The sequence below is a fragment of the Staurois parvus genome, unplaced genomic scaffold (genome assembly GCF_062004578.1).
Source record: "Staurois parvus isolate SC_StPar_1 unplaced genomic scaffold, SC_StPar_1.0 ptg002317l, whole genome shotgun sequence".
Taxonomy (NCBI): Eukaryota; Metazoa; Chordata; class Amphibia; order Anura; family Ranidae; genus Staurois; species Staurois parvus.
Genome location: NW_028320113.1, coordinates 77,238 through 99,505, shown reverse-complemented (window position 1 = coordinate 99,505; position 22,268 = coordinate 77,238). Strand labels below are relative to the sequence as shown.

At 44.8% G+C, this 22,268-nt stretch overlaps 1 protein-coding gene across 2 annotated transcripts in view; it reads right to left on the bottom strand.

Annotated features, from left to right (window-relative positions):
* LOC149431260 (diamine oxidase [copper-containing]-like) overlaps positions 1-21,727 on the bottom strand; it is a 30,441-nt gene extending 8,714 nt beyond the window's left edge. The window contains exon 1 of one of the 2 annotated variants that reach the window (XM_089665743.1): positions 21,644-21,727. The gene's annotated coding sequence lies outside the window, so the exon portion shown is untranslated. Of the gene's footprint in view, positions 1-8,799; positions 8,815-21,643 lie in introns of those variants that run through there. The other variant, XM_089665744.1, reaches the window with a different exon arrangement.
* Between the last annotated feature and the right edge of the window lie 541 nt (positions 21,728-22,268).

Sequence of the window (22,268 nt, the reverse complement as noted above, 5' to 3'; positions counted from 1 at the left end):
TTTTAACATCTATTCCAAAAATGTAAATTAAAATATATTTTCCAAAGGCATATCTTTAAAAATATTTTTTTTTTATTAATTTTCCAGATATTTTTGAACATATTTGGGAAGGATATATTAAGAATGTATTTTTAAAATATATTTTCCAGTTATTTTTGAACATATTTGGGAAGGATATATTAAGAATGTATTTTTAAAATATATTTTCCAGTTATTTTTTAACATATTTGGGAAGGATATATTAAGAATGTATTTTTAAAATGTATTTTAACACATATTGCAAAAATGTAAATTAAAATATATTTTCCAAAGGCATATCTTTAAAAATATATTTTTTAAAATCTATTTTCTAGATATTTTTGAACATATTTTGAAAGGATATATTAAGAATGTATTTTTAAAATCTATTTTCCAGATATTTTTGAACATATTTGGGAAGGATATATTAAGAATGTATTTTTAAAATATATTTTCCAGATATTTTTTAACATATTTGGGAAGAATATATTAAGAATGTATTTTTAAAATGTATTTTAACACATATTGCAAAAATGTAAATTAAAATAAATTTTCCAAAGGCATATCTTTAAAAATATTTTTTAAATCTATTTTCCAGATATTTTTGAACATACTTGAGAAGGATATATTAAGAATGTATTTTTAAAATATATTTTCCAGTTATTTTTGAACATATTTGGGAAGGATATAATAAGAATGTTTTTTTAAAATATATTTTCCAAAGGCATATCTTTAAAAATATATTTTTTAAAATTAATTTTCCAGATATTTTTGAACATTTTTGGGAAGGATATATTAAGAATGTATTTTTAAAATATATTTTCAAGATATTTTTGAACATATTTGGGAAGGATATATTAAGAATGTATTTTTAAAATGTATTTTAACACATATTGCAAAAATGTAAATTAAAATATATTTTCCAAAGGCATATCTTTAAAAAAATATTTTTTTAAATCTATTTTCCAGATATTTTTGAATATCTAAAAAAAATAAATTTAAACATAGATTTTTAAATATACTTGTAAATGCATTCAAATTACACTTTGAAATATATTTCGGGGTGTGTTCTGAATATATTTTTAATAATGTATTCACAAATATATTGAAATGTATTGAATACGGCCAAAATTGTAGTATTTTAAATATATGTCAATATATTTGGGAAGGATATATTAAGAATGTATTTTTAAAATATATTTTCCAGATATTTTTTAACATATTTGGGAAGAATATATTAAGAATGTATTTTTAAAATGTATTTTAACACATATTGCAAAAATGTAAATTAAAATAAATTTTCCAAAGGCATATCTTTAAAAATATATTTTTTAAAATCTATTTTCCAGATATTTTTGAACATATTTGAGAAGGATATATTAAGAATGTATTTTTAAAATATATTTTCCAGTTATTTTTGAACATATTTGGGAAGGATATAATAAGAATGTTTTTTTAAAATATATTTTAACACATATTGCAAAAATGTAAATTAAAATATATTTTCCAAAGGCATATCTTTAAAAATATATTTTTTAAAATTAATTTTCCAGATATTTTTGAACATTTTTGGGAAGGATATATTAAGAATGTATTTTTAAAATGTATTTTAACACATATTGCAATAATGTAAATTAAAATATATTTTCCAAACGCATATCTTTAAAAATATTTTTTAAATCTATTTTCCAGATATTTTTGAACATATTTGGGAAGGATATATTAGGAAAGTAATTTACAATATATTGGCCTACACGAATATATTTTAACACGTATTCCAAAAATGTAAATTAAAATATATTTTCCAAAGGCATATCTTTCAAAATATATTTTTTTAAGATATATTAAGAATGTATTTTTAAAATCTATTTTCCAGTTATTTTTGAACATATTTGGGAAGGATATATTAAGAATGTATTTTTAAAATCTATTTTCCAGTTATTTTTTAACATATTTGGGAAGGATATATTAAGAATGTATTTTTAAAATCTATTTTCCAGGTATTTTTGAACATATTTGGGAAGGGTATATTAAGAATGTATTTTTAAAATATATTTTCCAGTTATTTTTGAACATATTTGGGAAGGATATAATAAGAATGTTTTTTTAAAATATATTTTAACACATATTGCAAAAATGTAAATTAAAATATATTTTCCAAAGGCATATCTTTAAAAAAATATTTTTTTAAATCTATTTTCCAGATATTTTTGAATATCTAAAAAAAATAAATTTAAACATAGATTTTTAAATATACTTGTAAATGCATTCAAATTACACTTTGAAATATATTTCGGGGTGTGTTCTGAATATATTTTTAATAATGTATTCACAAATATATTGAAATGTATTGAATACGGCCAAAATTGTAGTATTTTAAATATATGTCAATTATTTGGGAAGGATATATTAAGAATGTATTTTTAAAATATATTTTAACATCTATTCCAAAAATGTAAATTAAAATATATTTTCCAAAGGCATATCTTTAAAAATATTTTTTTTTTATTAATTTTCCAGATATTTTTGAACATATTTGGGAAGGATATATTAAGAATGTATTTTTAAAATATATTTTCCAGTTATTTTTGAACATATTTGGGAAGGATATATTAAGAATGTATTTTTAAAATATATTTTCCAGTTATTTTTTAACATATTTGGGAAGGATATATTAAGAATGTATTTTTAAAATGTATTTTAACACATATTGCAAAAATGTAAATTAAAATATATTTTCCAAAGGCATATCTTTAAAAATATATTTTTTAAAATCTATTTTCTAGATATTTTTGAACATATTTTGAAAGGATATATTAAGAATGTATTTTTAAAATCTATTTTCCAGATATTTTTGAACATATTTGGGAAGGATATATTAAGAATGTATTTTTAAAATATATTTTCCAGATATTTTTTAACATATTTGGGAAGAATATATTAAGAATGTATTTTTAAAATGTATTTTAACACATATTGCAAAAATGTAAATTAAAATAAATTTTCCAAAGGCATATCTTTAAAAATATTTTTTAAATCTATTTTCCAGATATTTTTGAACATACTTGAGAAGGATATATTAAGAATGTATTTTTAAAATATATTTTCCAGTTATTTTTGAACATATTTGGGAAGGATATAATAAGAATGTTTTTTTAAAATATATTTTCCAAAGGCATATCTTTAAAAATATATTTTTTAAAATTAATTTTCCAGATATTTTTGAACATTTTTGGGAAGGATATATTAAGAATGTATTTTTAAAATATATTTTCAAGATATTTTTGAACATATTTGGGAAGGATATATTAAGAATGTATTTTTAAAATGTATTTTAACACATATTGCAAAAATGTAAATTAAAATATATTTTCCAAAGGCATATCTTTAAAAAAATATTTTTTTAAATCTATTTTCCAGATATTTTTGAATATCTAAAAAAAATAAATTTAAACATAGATTTTTAAATATACTTGTAAATGCATTCAAATTACACTTTGAAATATATTTCGGGGTGTGTTCTGAATATATTTTTAATAATGTATTCACAAATATATTGAAATGTATTGAATACGGCCAAAATTGTAGTATTTTAAATATATGTCAATATATTTGGGAAGGATATATTAAGAATGTATTTTTAAAATATATTTTAACATCTATTCCAAAAATGTAAATTAAAATATATTTTCCAAAGGCATATCTTTAAAAATATTTTTTTTTAATTAATTTTCCAGATATTTTTGAACATATTTGGGAAGGATATATTAAGAATGTATTTTTAAAATATATTTTCCAGTTATTTTTGAACATATTTGGGAAGGATATATTAAGAATGTATTTTTAAAATATATTTTCCAGTTATTTTTTAACATATTTGGGAAGGATATATTAAGAATGTATTTTTAAAATGTATTTTAACACATATTGCAAAAATGTAAATTAAAATATATTTTCCAAAGGCATATCTTTAAAAATATATTTTTTAAAATCTATTTTCTAGATATTTTTGAACATATTTTGAAAGGATATATTAAGAATGTATTTTTAAAATCTATTTTCCAGATATTTTTGAACATATTTGGGAAGGATATATTAAGAATGTATTTTTAAAATATATTTTCCAGATATTTTTGAACATATTTGGGAAGGATATATTAAGAATGTATTTTTAAAATATTTTTTAACACGTATTCCAAAAATGTAAATTAAAATATATTTTCCAACGGCATATCTTTAAAAATATATACTTTTTTATAAATATATTTTTCCAGATATTTTGTAATAAAATTGCATTTCAACACGCAGTATATATATGTATATTGTACAGCGCTGAGCAAACTGTCGGCACCATATAAATCCTGTATATTAATAATCTATATTTATTGAGATATATTTGAAGCAGCACATCTTTGGCCGTATTCAATATATTCCAATAAATACATATATATATAGGCAGAACTCGGTTTATTGATTTTTTATGAATTTTTTTCAGTGCCGATTTTTAAATGCAGTTGCCGGCTTTTTTTATTTTTCTTCACTATCGCTCCCAGAATTAGCTGTCACTTTCCCCGGAGCTAAAGGAAACATTGTTTCTTTTAACTCTGGAAACAAACTAAGAGGAAACATTGTTTCTTTTACCCTAAGTACACCTGTATGTAAATGATAATATCCCTTCTGAGTGACCGACCTCCTGTATCCCTACACTGCACCTGACCAACCTCCTGTATCCCTACACTGCACCTGACCAACCTCCTGTATCCCTACACTGCACACGACCGACCTCCTGTATCCCTACACTGCACCTGACCAACCTCCTGTATCCCAACACTGCACGTGACCAACCTCCTGTATCCATACACTGCACACGACCGACCTCCTGTATCCCTACACTGCACACGACCGACCTCCTGTATCCCTACACTGCACCTGACCAACCTCCTGTATCCCAACACTGCACGTGACCAACCTCCTGTATCCATACACTGCACACGACCGACCCACTGTATCCCTACACTGCACGTGACCAACCTCCTGTATCCCTACACTGCACACGACCGACCTCCTGTATCCCAACACTGCACGTGACCAACCTCCTGTATCCATACACTGCACACGACCGACCCACTGTATCCCTACACTGCACACGACCGACCTCCTGTATCCCAACACTGCACGTGACCAACCTCCTGTATCCCTACACTGCACACGACCGACCCACTGTATCCCTACACTGCACACGACCAACCTCCTGTATCCCTACACTGCACACGACCGACCTCCTGTATCCCTACACTGCACACGACCAACCTCCTGTATCCCTACACTGCACACGACCGACCTCCTGTATCCCTACACTGCACACGACCGACCTCCTGTATCCCTACACTGCACACGACCAACCTCCTGTATCCCTACACTGCACACGACCGACCTCCTGTATCCCTACACTGCACATGACCAACCTCCTGTATCCCTACACTGCACACGACCAACCTCCTGTATCCATACACTGCACCTGACCGACCTCCTGTATCCATACACTGCACCTGACCGACCTCCTGTATCCATACACTGCACCTGACCGACCTCCTGTATCCATACACTGCACATGACCAACCTCCTGTATCCCTACACTGCACGTGACCAACCTCCTTCAGCAGCAAAAGAGGTCAGAGCGAGTTGGCGCCCTTGTCCAAGGGTCAAGCTCTGAGGTATGGAACACTACAAATGGACAAGCCATGGACATCCTGGACAGGAGGCCAAAGTCTGATGGAGGAATATAATGCTGAGACCAATCAACAAAGGCACACTTAGAGAGAGGGAAGAGGAATGAACACAGGACACCATGCGTGATGTTGGGACGGAGGTGCATCTAATCGACTTGTGTGGGACAGGCAGAGGGAAGAATCGATTCTACGAGATCTCAACAAATCCTGGAGGCCAATGTCCCACAAGAGAGAAGGAGGTTGGATATTCTCTAGACGCAATGATTGCCAACACAACTCAGAAGCGACCCTGAATGACCCCCAGAAATATAGACTGACACCCCAATTACTAATATCTCATATAATTGTTGTCACGTTCATGTCATGTCATTATAAATCTGCAGGATCATTAAAATAACCCCTGGGGATCCCTATGGTGACAGTCCTTGTTTTATCACTTCCTGTTATAGTGTGACAACACTCTGTCCTTGGCTCCCCATTGTTCTCCTGTGTTGTCACCCTGTCACAAGGGCTTTCAACAGAGACTAGGGGTAGATGGACAGGTGAAGGAAAGTGGGGTAGATGGGCAGGTGAGGGGGAGTGGGGCAGATGGGCAGGTGAGGGGGAGTGGTGTCGATGGACAGGTTAGGGGGAGTGGGGTAGATGGACAGGTTAGGGGGAGTGGGGTAGATGGACAGGTGAGAGGGAGTGGGGTAGATGGACAGGTGAGGGGGAGTGAGGTAGATGGGCCTGTGAGGGGAGTGGGGTGATTGGACAGGTTAGGGGGAGTGGGGTAGATGGACAGGTTAGGGGGAGTAGGGTAGATGGACAGGTTAGGGGGAGTGGGGCAGATGGGCAGGTGAGGGGGGTGGGGTGGATGGACAGGTTAGGGGGAGTGGGGTAGATGGACAGGTGAGAGGGAGTGGGGAAGATGGACAGGTGAGGGGGAGTGGGGTAGATGGACAGGTGAGGGGGAGTGGGGTAGATGGGCCTGTGAGGGGAGTGGGGCAGATGGGCAGGTGAGGGGGAGTGGGGTAGATGGGCCTGTGAGGGGAGTGGGGCAGATAGGCAGGTGAGGGGGAGTAGTGTAGATGGACAGGTTAGGGGGAGTGGGGTAGATGGACAGGTGAGAGGGAGTGGGGTAGACAGACAGGTGAGGGAGTCTGGGGTAGACGGGCAGGTGAGGGGGAATGTGGTGGATGGACAGGTTAGGGGGAGTGGGACAGATGGGCAGGTGAGGGACAGTGGGGTTGATGGACAAGTTGGGGGGAGTGAGGTAGATGGGCAGGTGAGAGGGAGTGAGGTAGAGAGAAAGGTTAGGGGAGGGGGGTAGACAGACAGGTGAGTGGGGCACACGGACAGGTGAGGGGGAGTGGGGTAGAAGGACAGGTGAGTGAGGCAGACGGACAGGTTAGGGGGAGTGGGGCAGATGGACAGATAAGGGGGAGTGCGGGAGATAGACAGGTGAGGGGGAGTGGGGGAGATGGACGGGTGAGGGGGAGTGGGGTAGATGGACATGTGAGAGGGAATGGGGCAGATGGACAGGTGAGGGGGAGTGGAGTAGATGAACAGGTGAGGGGGAGTGAGGCAGATGGACAGGTGAGGAAGAATGGGGGAGATGGACAGGTGAGGGGGAGTGGGGCAGATGGACAGGTGAGAGGGAGTGGGGTAGAGAGACAGGTTAGGGGGAGTGGGGTAGATGGACAGGTGAGGGGGAGTGGGGGAGGTGGACAGGTGAAGGGGAATGGGGTGGATAGACAGGTGAGGGGGAATGGGGCAGATGGACAGGTGAGGGGGAGTGGAGTAGATGGACAGGTGAGGGGGAGTGGAGTAGATGGACAGGTGAGGAAGAATGGAGGAGATAGACAGATGAGGGGGGGTGGGGGAGATGGATAGGCGAGAGGGAGTGAAGTAGATGGACAGATGAGGGGAGTGGGGGAGATGGACAGATGAGGAGGAGTGGGGTAGATGGACAGGTTTGGGGGAGTGGGGTAGATGGACAGGATAGAAGGAGTGGGGTAGATGGACAGGTGAGATGGAGTGGGGTAGATGGACAGGTGAGGGGAGGTGGGGGAAAAGGACAGGTAAGGGGAAATGAGGCAGATGGATAGGGAAGAGGTCAGATGAGGTGAGAAGTTAATGAGGGGGGAGAGCCAGGTTAGGGAGAATGAGGTAAATTGACAGGTGAGGGTGAGTAAAGTAGATGGACAGCTGAGGGGGAGTGGGGTAGATGGACAGGTGAGAGGGAGTGGGGTGGATGGTCAGGTGAGGGGGGTGGGGTGGATGGACAGGTGAGGGGGAGTGGGGTAGACGGACAGGTGAGAGGGAGTGGGGTGGATGGTCAGGTGAGGGGGGTGGGGTGGATGGACAGGTGAGGGGGAGTGCGGTGGATGGTCAGGTGAGGGGGGTGGGGTGGATGGACAGGTAAGGGGGAGTGGGGTGGATTGTCATGTGAGGGGGTGGATGGACAGGTGAGGGGGAGTGGGGTGGATGGTCAGGTGAGGGGGTAGATGGACAGGTGAGGGGGAGTGGGGTGGATGGTCAGGTGAGGGGGGTGGGGTGGATGGACAGGTGAGGGAGAGTGGGGTGGATGGACAGGTGAGGGGGAGTGGGGTGGATGGTCAGGTGAGGGGGTGGATGGACAGGTGAGGGGGAGTGGGGTGGATGGACAGGTGAGGGGGAGTGGGGTGGATGGACAGGTGAGGGGGAGTGGGGTGGATGGACAGGTGAGGGGGGTGGGGTGGATGGACAGGTGAGGGCGAGTGGGGTGGATTGACAGGTGGGGGGGAGTGGGGTAGAAGGACAGGTGAGAGGGAGTGGGGTGGATGGACAGGTGAGAGGGAGTGGGGTGGATGGACAGGTGAGGGGGAGTGGGGTGGATGGACAGGTGAGGGGGAGTGGGGTGGATTGACAGGTGAGGGGGAGTGGGGTGGATGGACAGGTGAGGGGGGTGGGGTGGATGGACAGGTGAGGGCGAGTGGGGTGGATTGACAGGTGGGGGGGAGTGGGGTAGAAGGACAGGTGAGGGGGTATGGAGGGTAGGGGCAGCAGTACAGAGCGGAGGATGGTTCACCTTTCTGCAGATCCGTCTCCGTTGTGTCTCTTATCAGCATTGCAGTGCTAACTTTTTATGAAGAGGAGGGAGGGGGATGGTGTCAGGCTGGAGGGTGTCAGGAGGGCAGAGGACACACATCGCACCTTCATTCTGGGCTCACATCCAGACAGTTCGATTGGTGTGACAACTTCCCATCCTCCATCCTAATTGATAATACACGGAGAAAGTCTGCAGCACACATCAGACTTGGCGGTGAACGGGGCCCACAACTTAACCCTCAACTAGCACCTAAGTCTAAACCGCGACTCTTCAGTTGAAGTCAGCGTTGTGGGTTGGGTTAGGTGTTGGGTATTGGTTAGGCGTTCAGTTGAAGTCAGCGTTGTGGGTTGGGTTAGGTGTTGGGTATTGGTTAGGCGTTCAGTTGAAGTCAGCGCTGTGGGTTGGGTTAGGTGTTGGGTATTGGTTAGGCGTTCAGTTGAAGTCAGCGTTGTGGGTTGGGTTAGGTGTTGGGTATTGGTTAAGCGTTCAGTTGAAGTCAGCGTTGTGGGTTGGGTTAGGCGTTGGGTATTGGTTAAGCCTTCAGTTGAAGTCAGCGTTGTGGGTTGGGTTAGGTGTTGGGTATTGGTTAGGCGTTCAGTTGAAGTCAGCGTTGTGGGTTGGGTTAGGTGTTGGGTATTGGTTAAGCCTTCAGTTGAAGTCAGCGTTGTGGGTTGTGTTAGGTGTTGGGTATTGGTTAGGCGTTCAGTTGAAGTCAGCGTTGTGGGTTGGGTTAGGTGTTGGGTATTGGTTAGGCGTTCAGTTGAAGTCAGCGTTGTGGGTTGGGTTAGGCGTTGGGTATTGGTTAGGCGTTCAGTTGAAGTCAGCGTTGTGGGTTGGGTTAGGTGTTGGGTATTGGTTAAGCATTCAGTTGAAGTCAGCGCTGTGGGTTGGGTTAGGTGTTGGGTATTGGTTAGGCGTTCAGTTGAAGTCAGCGTTGTGGGTTGGGTTAGGTGTTGGGTATTGGTTAGGCGTTCAGTTGAAGTCAGCGTTGTGGGTTGTGTTAGGTGTTGGGTATTGGTTAGGCGTTCAGTTGAAGTCAGCGTTGTGGGTTGGGTTAGGTGTTGGGTATTGGTTAGGCGTTCGGTTGAAGTCAGCGTTGTGGGTTGGGTTAGGTGTTGGGTATTGGTTAGGCGTTCAGTTGAAGTCAGCGCTGTGGGTTGTGTTAGGTGTTGGGTATTGGTTAAGCATTCAGTTGAAGTCAGCGCTGTGGGTTGTGTTAGGTGTTGGGTATTGGTTAGGCGTTCAGTTGAAGTCAGCGTTGTGGGTTGGGTTAGGTGTTGGGTATTGGTTAGGCGTTCGGTTGAAGTCAGCGTTGTGGGTTGGGTTAGGTGTTGGGTATTGGTTAGGCGTTCAGTTGAAGTCAGCGCTGTGGGTTGGGTTAGGTGTTGGGTATTGGTTAGGCGTTCAGTTGAAGTCAGCGTTGTGGGTTGGGTTAGGTGTTGGGTATTGGTTAGGCGTTCAGTTGAAGTCAGCGCTGTGGGTTGGGTTAGGTGTTGGGTGATGGGGAGAGTTCATGTTGAGGGTTAGGTATTGTTTTTTGTTTAGGGGTTAGGATGAGATTAGAATTATTAGGTGCCAGGGTGATGGGTTTAGAATGAGTTATGGGATTGGTGCTGCTGGGTGATGGGGAGAGGTCATGTTGAGGGTCAGAGTTGTGGTTTTGGGTTAGGTGTTGGGTGATGGGGAGATGCAGGGACGGACTGACAACTCATGGGTCCCCCGGGCAATAGGGGATCATGGGGCCCCTGTGTCCTTGCCAAAACTCAAAAAATCCTATGAAAAAGGTACCAGGGGCATCTCATGGGGCCCCCTACTGACCCCGGGCCCTCGGGCAGTGCCCGAGTTTCCAAATGGTCAGTCCGACCCTGGGGAGATGTTATGTTGAGGGTCAGAGCTATCTGCTTTCTTAACATACAATTCCTCCCTCCATGCTGCCAGACAAGCCTACTTTGTCACTCTCATCAATAGCTTGTCATCCAGTCCTCCTCGTCTCTACTTCTCACTCTCTACTTTCTCCACCTCCACCCAGCACCTCACTCACCTCCACCCACACCCAGCACCTCACTCACCTCCACCCACACCCAGCACCTCACTCACTGCTTACGAGATTGCAAATCATTTGAAAAACAAGATTGATGCAATTCGTAGGGACATCTCCACTGCACAGACATCCATCCCACTTAGCATACCTTATACTAAACCTCCCTCAACACTTTCCTCTTCTGACCTTCTACTACTGAAGAGGTCACTAAGGTTTTCTCAGAAGCCCGTCTCACCACCTGCCCCCTGGATCCTGTCCCCTCACAACTACTACGGTCTCCCTCTTCTGTTCTACGCTCTCTCACTCACATCTTCAATCTCTCCCTCTCTAACGGTGCCTTCCCCACTCCTATACTTAACAGCCCTCCCTGGACCCCACCAACCTGAACAACATAAGACCCATCTCCCTGCTCCCATTCACCTCTAAACTCCTAGACCGCTTAGTCTACAATCGTCTGAGCTCCTCCCTCACCGACAACAACCTTCTTCACCCTTCACAGTCTGGCTTTCACTCACTACACTCCACTGACACCGCCCTACTAAACCTCATTAATGATCTACTAACTGCTAAAACCAATGGCCACTACTCCATACTCATCCCAACCAATGGCCACTACTCCGTACTCCTCCCAACCAATGGCCACTACTCCGTACTCCTCCCAAACAATGGCCACTACTCCGTACTCATCCCAACCAATGACCACTACTACGTACTCATCCCAACCAATGGCCACTACTCCGTACTCATCCCAACCAATGGCCACTACTCCGTAATCATCCCAACCAATGGCTACTACTCTCCGTACTCATCCCAACCAATGGCCACTACTCTGTACCCACCCCATCCAATGGTCACTACTCTGTACTCACCCCAACCGATGGTCACTACTCCGTACTCATCCCAACCAATGGCCACTACTCCGTACTCATCCCAACCAATGGCCACTACTCTGTACTCATCCCAACCAATGGCCACTACTCCATACTCACCCCATCCAATGGCCACTACTCCGTACTCATCCCAACCAATGGCCACTACTCTGTACTCCTCCCAACCAATGGCCACTACTCCATACTCACCCCATCCAATGGTCACTACTCCGTACTCATCCCAACCAATGGCCACTACTCTGTACTCATCCCAACCAATGGCCACTACTCCATATTCATCCCAAACCAATGGCCACTACTCCGTACTCATCCCAACCAATGGTCACTACTCCGTACTCATCCCAACCAATGGTCACTACTCCGTACCCACCCCATCCAATGGTCACTACTCCGTACTCACCCCAACCGATGGTCATTACTCCGTACTCATCCCAACCAGTGTCCACTACTCCATACTCACCCCAACCAATGGTCACTACTCTGTACTCACCCCAACCAATGGCCACTACTCCGTAATCATCCCAACCAATGGCCACTACTCCGTACTCATCCCAACCAATGGTCACTACTCTGTACTCATCCCAACCAATAGCCACTACTCCGTACTCACCCCAACCAATGGCCACTACTCCGTACTCATCCCAACCAATAGCCACTACTCCGTACTCATCCCAACCAATGGCCACTACTCCGTACTCATCCCAACCAATGGCCACTACTCCGTACTCATCCCAACCAAAGGCCACTACTCCGTACTCATCCCAACCAATGGTCACTACTCCATACTAATCCCAGCCAATGGCCACTACTCCGTACTCATCCCAACCAATGGCCACTACTCTGTACTCATCCCAACCAATGGCCACTACTCCGTACTCACCCCAACCAATGGCCACTACTCCGTACTCATCCCAACCAATGGCCACTACTCCATACTCATCCCAAACCAATGGCCACTACTCCGTACTCACCCCAACCAATGGCCACTACTCTGTACTCATCCCAACCAATGGCCACTACTCCATACTCATCCCAAACCAATGGCCACTACTCCGTACTCATCTCAAGCAATGGCCACTACTCTGTACTCATCCCAACCAATGGCCACTACTCCATACTCATCCCAAACCAATGGTCACTACTACGTACTCATCCCAACCAATGGTCACTACTCCGTACTCATCCCAACCAATGGCCACTACTCCGTACTCATCCCAACCAATGGCCACTACTCCGTACTCATCCCAACCAATGGCCACTACTCCATACTCTTACTACTTGAACTCTCTGCGGCTTTTGATACTGTTGACCATCCCCTCCTCCTCAAAAAACTCCACTCTCTTGGCCTCCGAGACTCTGCTCTCTCCTGGTTCTCCTCCTACCTATCACAGCACTCATTCAGTGTTACCTATAAAGCTGCCACCTCCCCTTCACTCCCTCTCTCTGTAGGGGTCCCTCAAGGTTTTGTCCTTGGACCCCTTCTCTTCTCCATCTACACCTCCTCCCTTGGTCACTTGATAAAGTACCATCTCTATGCTGATGACACACAAATCTTTCTTTCTATTCCTCACCTTTTCAGTCTCCTCCTCACCTCACCCCTTCAGTCTCCTCACCTCACCTTTTCAGTCTCCTCCTCACCTCACCCCTTCAGTCTCCTCTCACATTACTAACCTACTAAGCGACATATCAGCATGGATGTCACTCCACTTCCTCAAACTCAATCTTTCCAAAACGGAGCTCATACTATTCCCTCCAGCCCGTGCCCCCTCCCCTGACTTCTCCATCAAGATCAATACTACAGCCATCAATCCCTCTTCATCTCTGCAACATCTCCAAGACACGCCCATTCCTAACCTCGGAAACCACTAAGCAACTTATTCACTCCCTTGTTACATCTCACCTTGACTATTGTAACTCCCTCCTCATTGGCCGACCTCATCGCAGGCTATCCCCTCTTCAGTCTATCATGAAAGCTGCTGCCACACTCATTCACCTTATTTACTTACCATTCCATATCTGCCACCCCTCTCTGCCAATCCCTCCACTAGGCTCCACTCAGTGTCCTCCACCCCTCTCTGCCAATCCCTCCACTGGCCCCCACTCAGTGTCCTCCATCCCTCTCTGCCAATCCCTCCACTGGCCTCCACTCAGTGTCCTCCACCCCTCTCTGCCAATCCCTCCTCTGGCCTCCATTCAGTGTCCTCCACCCCTCTCTGCCAATCCCTCCTCTGGCCTCCATTCAGTGTCCTCCACCCCTCTCTGCCAATCCCTCCACTGGCTTCCCATTGCCCAACAAATAAAATTCAAAACATTATAAATAACATATAAAACCATTTATAACTCTGCCCCAAATTATATCACCAATATTGTCTAATCCAAACCGTCCTCTCCGCTCCTCCCACAACCTCCTGCTCTCTAGTTCCCTTGTCTCCTCCTCCCATGCTCATCTCCAGGACTTCTCCAGAGCTTCCCCCATCCTCTGGAGCTCTCTACCCCAATATATCAGACTATCGCCTACTCTGCTCACTTTTAGGCGATGATGGTTACAGGTTATGTTGAGGGTCAGAGTTTTGGGTTTGGGTTAGGTGATGGTTAGAGGTTATGTTGAGGGTCAGAGTTTTGGGTTTGGGTTAGGTGATGGTTACAGGTTATGTTGAGGGTCAGAGTGTTGGGTTTGGGTTAGGTGATGATTAGAGGTTATGTTGAGGGTCAGAGTTATGGGTTTGGGTTTGGATTAGGTGATGGTTAGAGGTTATGTTGAGGGTCAGAGTTTTGGGTTTGGGTTAGGTGATGGTTAGAGGTTATGTTGAGGGTCAGAGTTTTGGGTTTGGGTTTGGATTAGGTAATGGTTAGAGGTTATGTTGACCGTCAGAGTTTTGGGTTTGGGTTTGGATTAGGTGATGGTTAGAGGTTATGTTGAGGGTCAGAGTTTTGGGTTTGGGTTTGGATTAGGTGATGGTTAGAGGTTATGTTGAGGGTCAGAATTTTGGGTTTGGGTTAGGCGATGGTTAGAGGTTATGTTGAGGGTCAGAATTTTGGGTTTGGGTTAGGTGATGGTTAGAGGTTATGTTCCCTCTCTCTGACCACAACCTGATCACCTTCTCTATCTCCTCGTCCTCCAACGCCTACCCCTCCAAATGTCACACTACTACCAGCCGTAACCTCCGCAACCTTAACCCTGCCTCCCTCCACTCTGCAGCTGATCAACTCCACGACCGCATCCTCCCCCTGTCCTGCCCCGACTTGGCTTTGACCGCCTACAACAATGCGCTCTCAACAGCCCTTGACTCACTAGCGCTTTTAACCACACGCAACATCAGACCCCGACCGCTCCAGTCCAGGCAGACTGATCACACCAAAACCCTCAAACGACACAGTCGTGCCCTGGAGCGACTATGGCACAAAACCAAATCCCAACAAGCCTTCACCCGCTACAAATCTGCCTTCCACAGCTACACCTCCTCCCTCCATGCTGCCAAACAGGCCTACTTCTTGACCCTCATCAAGGCCCTCTCCTCCAATCCTCGTCGACTCTTCTCTGCCTTCAACTCTCTACTCTCTCCACCCCCACCTCCACCCAGCACCTCACTCACTGCCCTTGAGATTGCCAATCACTTCAAAAACAAGATTGACACAATTCGCAAGGACATTGCCGCAACTCACACACCCTCTCAACCCGTCCCCTCTCACACAGCTACCCCCTTATCCCCCCTCCCCCTCGACATAACCCGCAGGGACTTCGTCGCTGCTCAAACTCTCTCCAACCCCCTTCACCCTCACTCAGCTACCCCCTCATCACCCCTCTCTCACAGCCCCACCACTGCTCTGACCTCCTCTTCCACCCCACCCTACATTCCTCATACTGAAGCTCCCCCAACACTCCGCACCTTTGACCTTACTACCATCGAGGAAGTCTCCAAGATCCTCTCTGATGCCCACCTCACCACCTGCCCCCTCGACCCTATCCCCTCACAACTCCTACGACCTTCCTCCTCCTCCACCCTACGCTCCCTCACCCACATTTTCAATCTCTCCCTCTCCTCAGGCACTTTCCCCTCCCCTCTGAAACATGCACACATCACCCCCATACTTAAAAAGCCCTCCCTGGACCCCAATGACCCGAACAACCTCAGACCCATCTCCCTGCTCCCATTTACATCTAAACTCCTCGAGCGCCTAGTCTACGCCCACCTATGCTCTCACCTCAACGACAACAACCTCCTCGATCCCCTACAGTCCGGCTTCCGTCCCCTACACTCCACCGAAACCGCCTTACTCAAACTCTCCAACGACCTGCTAACCTCCAAAGCTAATGGCCACTACTCAGTGCTCCTACTCCTTGACCTCTCTGCGGCCTTCGACACAGTCCACCACCCCCTCCTCCTCAAAAAATTACACTCCCTCGGCCTCAGAGATTCTGCTCTCTCCTGGCTCTCATCCTACCTGTCACAACGCTCCTTCAGCGTTACCTATAATGCTACCACCTCCCCCTCACTCCCCCTCTCTGTTGGGGTCCCTCAAGGCTCTGTCCTTGGGCCCCTTCTCTTCTCCATCTACACCTCCTCCCTTGGCCAACTCATACACTCTCACGGCTTCAACTACCACCTCTATGCCGACGACACACAAATCTATCTCTCAACCCCCCACCTCACCCCCTCGGTCTCCACCCCCCACCTCACCCCCTCGGTCTCCGCCCGAATCACACACCTACTGAGCGACATATCAGACTGGATGTCGCTCCACTTCCTTAAATTGAACCTCTCCAAAACCGAGCTCCTAGTCTTCCCCCCAGCCCGGACACCACCCCCCATTGACTTCTCCGTCACATCCAACAACGCTACCATCAAACCCGCCCTGCAGGCCAGAGTACTGGGTGTCATTCTGGACTCCAACCTATCCTTCCAGCCCCAAGTCCAATCACTTAACAAACTTGTGCAGACTCCACCTCCGCAACATGCAGACTCCACCTCCGCAACATGCAGACTCCGCCTCCACAACATGCAGACTCCGCCTCTGCAACATCGCCAAAATCCGCACGTTCCTAACCCCAGAAACCACTAAACAGCTCATCCACTCCCTCATCATATCACGACTCGACTACTGCAACTCCCTCCTCACTGGCCTGCCTCGCCGCTGGCTATCCCCGCTTCAGTCCATCCTGAATACGGCTGCCAGACTCATTCACCTTTCCAACCGCTCTGTCTCCGCCACCCCCCCTCTGCCAATCCCTCCACTGGCCTCCACTCAGTGTCCTCCACCCCCCTCTGCCAATCCCTCCACTGGCTTCCGATTGCGCAACGGATCAAATTCAAAATCCTAACACTGACGTACAAAGCCGTCCACCATACTGCCCCGAACTACATCACCGACCTAATATCCAAGTACCACCCAACACGCACACTCCGCTCCTCACAAGACCTCCTTCTCTCTAGTTCCCTGGTCTCCTCCTCCCATGACCGCCTCCAGGACTTCTCCAGGGTGTCACCCATCCTCTGGAACTCCCTGCCCCAACCCATCAGATTATCACCTACTCTCCTCTCCTTTAGGAGCACCCTGAAAACCCATCTCTTCAGGGAAGCCTACCCCACCCCCTGCTAACTTGCCGACCTCCTCCACTCTTCCTACCACTCCATCCCCCACAGCTGTCTCCTCCTGTGCCACCGTCCCCTCCCTCCTAGATTGTAAGCTCGAAAGAGCAGGGCCCTCGATCCCCTCATGTATCACATTGTATTGGTATTGTTCTGTCACATGTTCTGTCCCCCTCTGTAATGTACAGCGCTGAGCGAACTATTGGCGCTTTATAAATACTGTATAATAATAATAATAATAAAAATGTTTAGGGTCAGAGTTTTGGGTTTGGGTTAGGTGATGGTTAGAGGTTATGTTGAGGGTCAGAGTTTTGGGTTTGGGTTAGGTGATGATTAGAGGTTATGTTGAGGGTCAGAGTTTTGATTAGGTGATGGTTAGAGGTTATGTTGAGGGTCAGAGTTTTGGGTTTAGGTTAGGTGATGTTTAGAGGTTATGTTGAGGGTCAGAATTTTGGGTTTGGGTTAGGTGATGATTAGAGGTTATGTTGAGGGTCAGAATTTTGGGTTTGGGTTAGGTGATGATTAGAGGTTATGTTGAGGGTCAGAGTTTTGGGTTTGGGTTAGGTGATGGTTAGAGGTTAAGTTGAGGGTCAGAGTTTTGGGTTTGGGTTAGGTGATGGTTAGAGGTTATGTTGAGGGTCAGAGTGTTGGGTTTGGGTTAGGTGATCGTTAGAGGTTATGTTGAGGGTCAGAGTTTTGGGTTTGGATTAGGTGATGGTTAGAGGTTATGTTGAGGGTCAGAGTTTTGGGTTTGGGTTTGGGTTAGGTGATGGTTAGAGGTTATGTTGAGGGTCAGAGTTTTGGGTTTGGGTTAGGTGATGGTTAGAGGTTATGTTGAGGGTCAGAGTTTTGGGTTAGGTGTTGGCTGATGGTTAGAGGTTATGTTGAGGGTCAGAGTTTTGGGTTTGGGTTAGGTGATGATTAGAGGTTATGTTGAGGGTCAGAGTTTTGGGTTTGGGTTAGATGATGGTTAGAGGTTATGTTGAGGGTCAGAGTGTTGGGTTTGGGTTAGGTGATGATTAGAGGTTATGTTGAGGGTCAGAGTTTTGGGTTTGGATTAGGTGATGGTTAGAGGTTATGTTTAGGGTCAGAGTTTTGGGTTTGGGTTAGGTGATGGTTAGAGGTTAAGTTGAGGGTCAGAGTTTTGGGTTTGGGTTAGGTGATGGTTAGAGGTTATGTCGAGGGTCAGAGTGTTGGGTTTGGGTTAGGTGATGATTAGAGGTTATGTTGAGGGTCAGAGTTTTGGGTTTGGATTAGGTGATGGTTAGAGGTTATGTTGAGCGTCAGAGTTTTGGGTTTGGGTTAGGTGATGGTTAGAGGTTATGTTGAGGGTCAGAGTTTTGGGTTTGGATTAGGTGATGGTTAGAGGTTATGTTGAGGGTCAGAGTTTTGGGTTTGGGTTAGGTGATGGTTAGAGGTTATGTTGAGGGTCAGAGTTTTGGGTTAGGTGTTGGCTGATGGTTAGAGGTTATGTTGAGGGTCAGAGTTTTGGGTTTGGGTTAGGTGATGATTAGAGGTTATGTTGAGGGTCAGAGTTTTGGGTTTGGGTTAGATGATGGTTAGAGGTTATGTTGAGAGTCAGAATTTTGGGTTTGGGTTAGGTGATGGTTAGAGGTTATGTTGAGGGTCAGAGTTATGGGTTTGGGTTAGGTGATGGTTAGAGGTTATGTTGAGAGTTCGGCATTGTTTTTTGTTTAGGGGTTAGGATGAAGTTCAAATTGTTGGGATTGGGGCTGCTGGGTGAGATTAGGGTTCAAGCTAGAATTAGGTAAGAGTACTCCAGTTTGTAAGCTTTACTGTGCCTTTACCTCTTGCCTCTGGCTGTGCTTAGTACAGTCTAGCACCGCCTCCCCCTTCCCACCTGCCACTTATACGTAGCTCCCAAGATGCATACTTGCGCATTACTGCTCTGCCAAATGCATGTTATGTCCAGACTGGGGGGGGGGGGTGTCGATCTTTGGGCACTGTGAAAGGACTGCTCATTCCACATAATTGGGAACACACTGAAACCAGCTGGATGAATGATTAAGCATTTAGCTAAAATTAAAGCCCAACTTCAGCCAGAATTTTTGGATAGAGCAAAAGAGGGGAGGAGCCTCTTTTGGGATTTCACTGCTCTCGTGAAATCCCCTAAAAGGGAACAACCGATGGCAAAAAAAAAAACACAGTTTCTAATAAAATGAAAAAGATTTCAGATCTATGTCATCATTCTATCGTCCCTTTGGGGGGGATTACTCCATACTTCTTGTCCAGGTGATGAGTGTCAGGCAGAACAGGAAGGGTAGAAACATTTCCTCTATGACAGTAATCTCCAAACTGCAGCCAGGGGGCCCGGATGTGGCTCTTTGTTTGCCTTTATCTGGCCCTTGGGGCACCATTCCACCAGCCGACTCCAATGATGGGGCACCATTCCCCCGGTACACACCATCAATGGGGCACTATTCTTCCAACTGATTCCAGCCAAAAATGGGCACTATTCTTCCAACTGATTCCAGCCAACAATGGGGCACTATTCTTCCAATTGATTCCAGCCAACAATGGGGCACTATTCTTCCAATTGATTCCAGCCAACAACGAGGCAGTATTCTTCCAATTGATGCCATCCAACAATGGGGCCCTATTCTTCCAATTGATGCCAGCCAACAATGGGGCACTATTCTTCCAATTGATTCCAGCCAACAATGGGCACTATTCTTCCAATTGATGCCAGCCAACAATGGGGCCCTATTCTTCCAATTGATTCCAGCCAACAATGGGCACTATTCTTCCAATTGATGCCAGCCAACAATGGGCACTATTCTTCCAATTGATTCCAGCCAGCAATGGGGCACTATTCTTCCAATTGATGCCAGCCAACAATGGGGCCCTATTCTTCCAATTGATTCCAGCCAGCAATGGGGCCCTATTCTTCCAATTGATTCCAGCCAGCAATGGGGCACTATACTTCCAATTGATTCCAGCCAACAATGGGGCCCTATTCTTCCAATTGATTCCATCCAGCAATGGGGCACTATTCTTCCAATTGATTCCAGCCAACAATGGGGCCCTATTCTTCCAATTGATTCCAGCCAACAATGGGGCACTAATCTTCCAATTGATTCCAGCCAACAATGGGGCACTATTCTTCCAATTGATTCCAGCCAACAATGGGGCACTATTCTTACAATTGATTCCAGCCAACAATGGGGCCCTATTCTTCCAATTGATTCCATCCAGCAATGGGGCACTATTCTTCCAATTGATGCCAGCCAACAATGGGGTACTAATCTTCCAATTGATTCCAGCCAACAATGGGGCACTATTCTTCCAATTGATTCCAGCCAACAATGGGGCCCTATTCTTCCAATTGATTCCAGCCAGCAATGGGGCACTATACTTCCAATTGATTCCAGCCAACAATGGGGCACTATTCTTCCAATTGATTCCAGCCAACGATGGGGCCCTATTCTTCCAATTGATGCCAGCCAGCAATGGGGCCCTATTCTTCCAATTGATTCCAGCCAACAATGGGGCACTATTCTTCCAATTGATTCCAGCCAACAATGGGGCACTATTCTTCCAATTGATTCCAGCCAGCAATGGGGCACTATTCTTCCAATTGATACCAGCCAGCAATGGGGCACTATTCTTCCAATTGATTCCAGCCAACAATGGGGCACTATTCTTCCAATTGATGCCAGCCAACAATGGGGCATTATTCTTCCAATTGATGCCATCCAGCAATGGGGCACTATTCTTCCAATTGATGCCAGCCAACAATGGGGCACTATTCTTCCAATTGATTCCAGCCAGCAATGGGGCAGTATTCTTCCAATTGATGCCATCCAGCAATGGGGCACTATTCTTCCAATTGATGCCAGCCAACAATGGGCCATTATTCATCCAATTGATGCCAGCCAGCAATGGGACACTATTCTTCCAATTGATGCCAGCCAACAATGGGGCACTATTCTTCCAAATAAAACCAATCATGGGGCACTGATGCCAGGGCATTTTGTACTCCCACTGTCCCCAGCCAAGCCCTCCTAAAGCCTGAAGGACAGTAAACTGGCCCTTTGCTTAGACCCCGCTCTATGGGAACACAAAGAATCCCCAATCCTTCTTCACTCTCTCTAAACCTTGTGGTTGGAGGCGGCCCTTAAGAATTGCATTCATTGCTTTTTTTTTCTTGTTTGCTAAGGCCTCCACACTTTACTCAGTGATTAGAGTTCTCAAATTGCTGGTCTATGACACATCCACAAGTATGGCGGCAAATCCTCGGTGCTGGGACCTAAAAGCTTCTACTTTCCACCGCGAAGAATTACCTTAATGGGGTCGGCAGTCCAGGTGAGTGTCGGCAGTTGGAGTTTGTCTTCTCATCGCTCTGCACTGTAATGTGCTGCACTGTTTTCTGCACTCTGGATTTATTGCTTTATAAAAGGTAGTTACTGATTAAGTGTCATAGTGAGCCGTTATCAGCCCCGTAACCCTTATTACCCTCCTAATGGCAGCCATACAAGTGGAGTTTGGTTTATCACATATCATATCAGTAAAATACTGACAGACTCCATCGCGTAATCTTCTTCCTAATCCACAGGGATCAGCGTCTAAGTTAAACATTTCCTGGGAGGGCGGTGAGTCTGTCGGGTAATCAGCGATCTTATCGGGGTCTTCAATCTCAAGGCTAGAGTAGCCAGATCAAACCTTCTACCTGATGGAGACACATTGAAGTGGTCAACTTCAGGGATCTCTGGATAGGCTCAGCCAGAGGGATCTCTGGTCAGGATCAGACACAGGGAACTCTGGACAGGCTCCAAAGAGAGGAGTGGAAGGAGTACCTGGCCTGGGTGTCCAGGTAGCAGCAGAAGTCCTAGGGGTGGGTGCACCCTCTGCTGAACAAAGTGGGTAAAGAGAGATTCCATTACACCCCCATCCCACTTGATTTTGTGG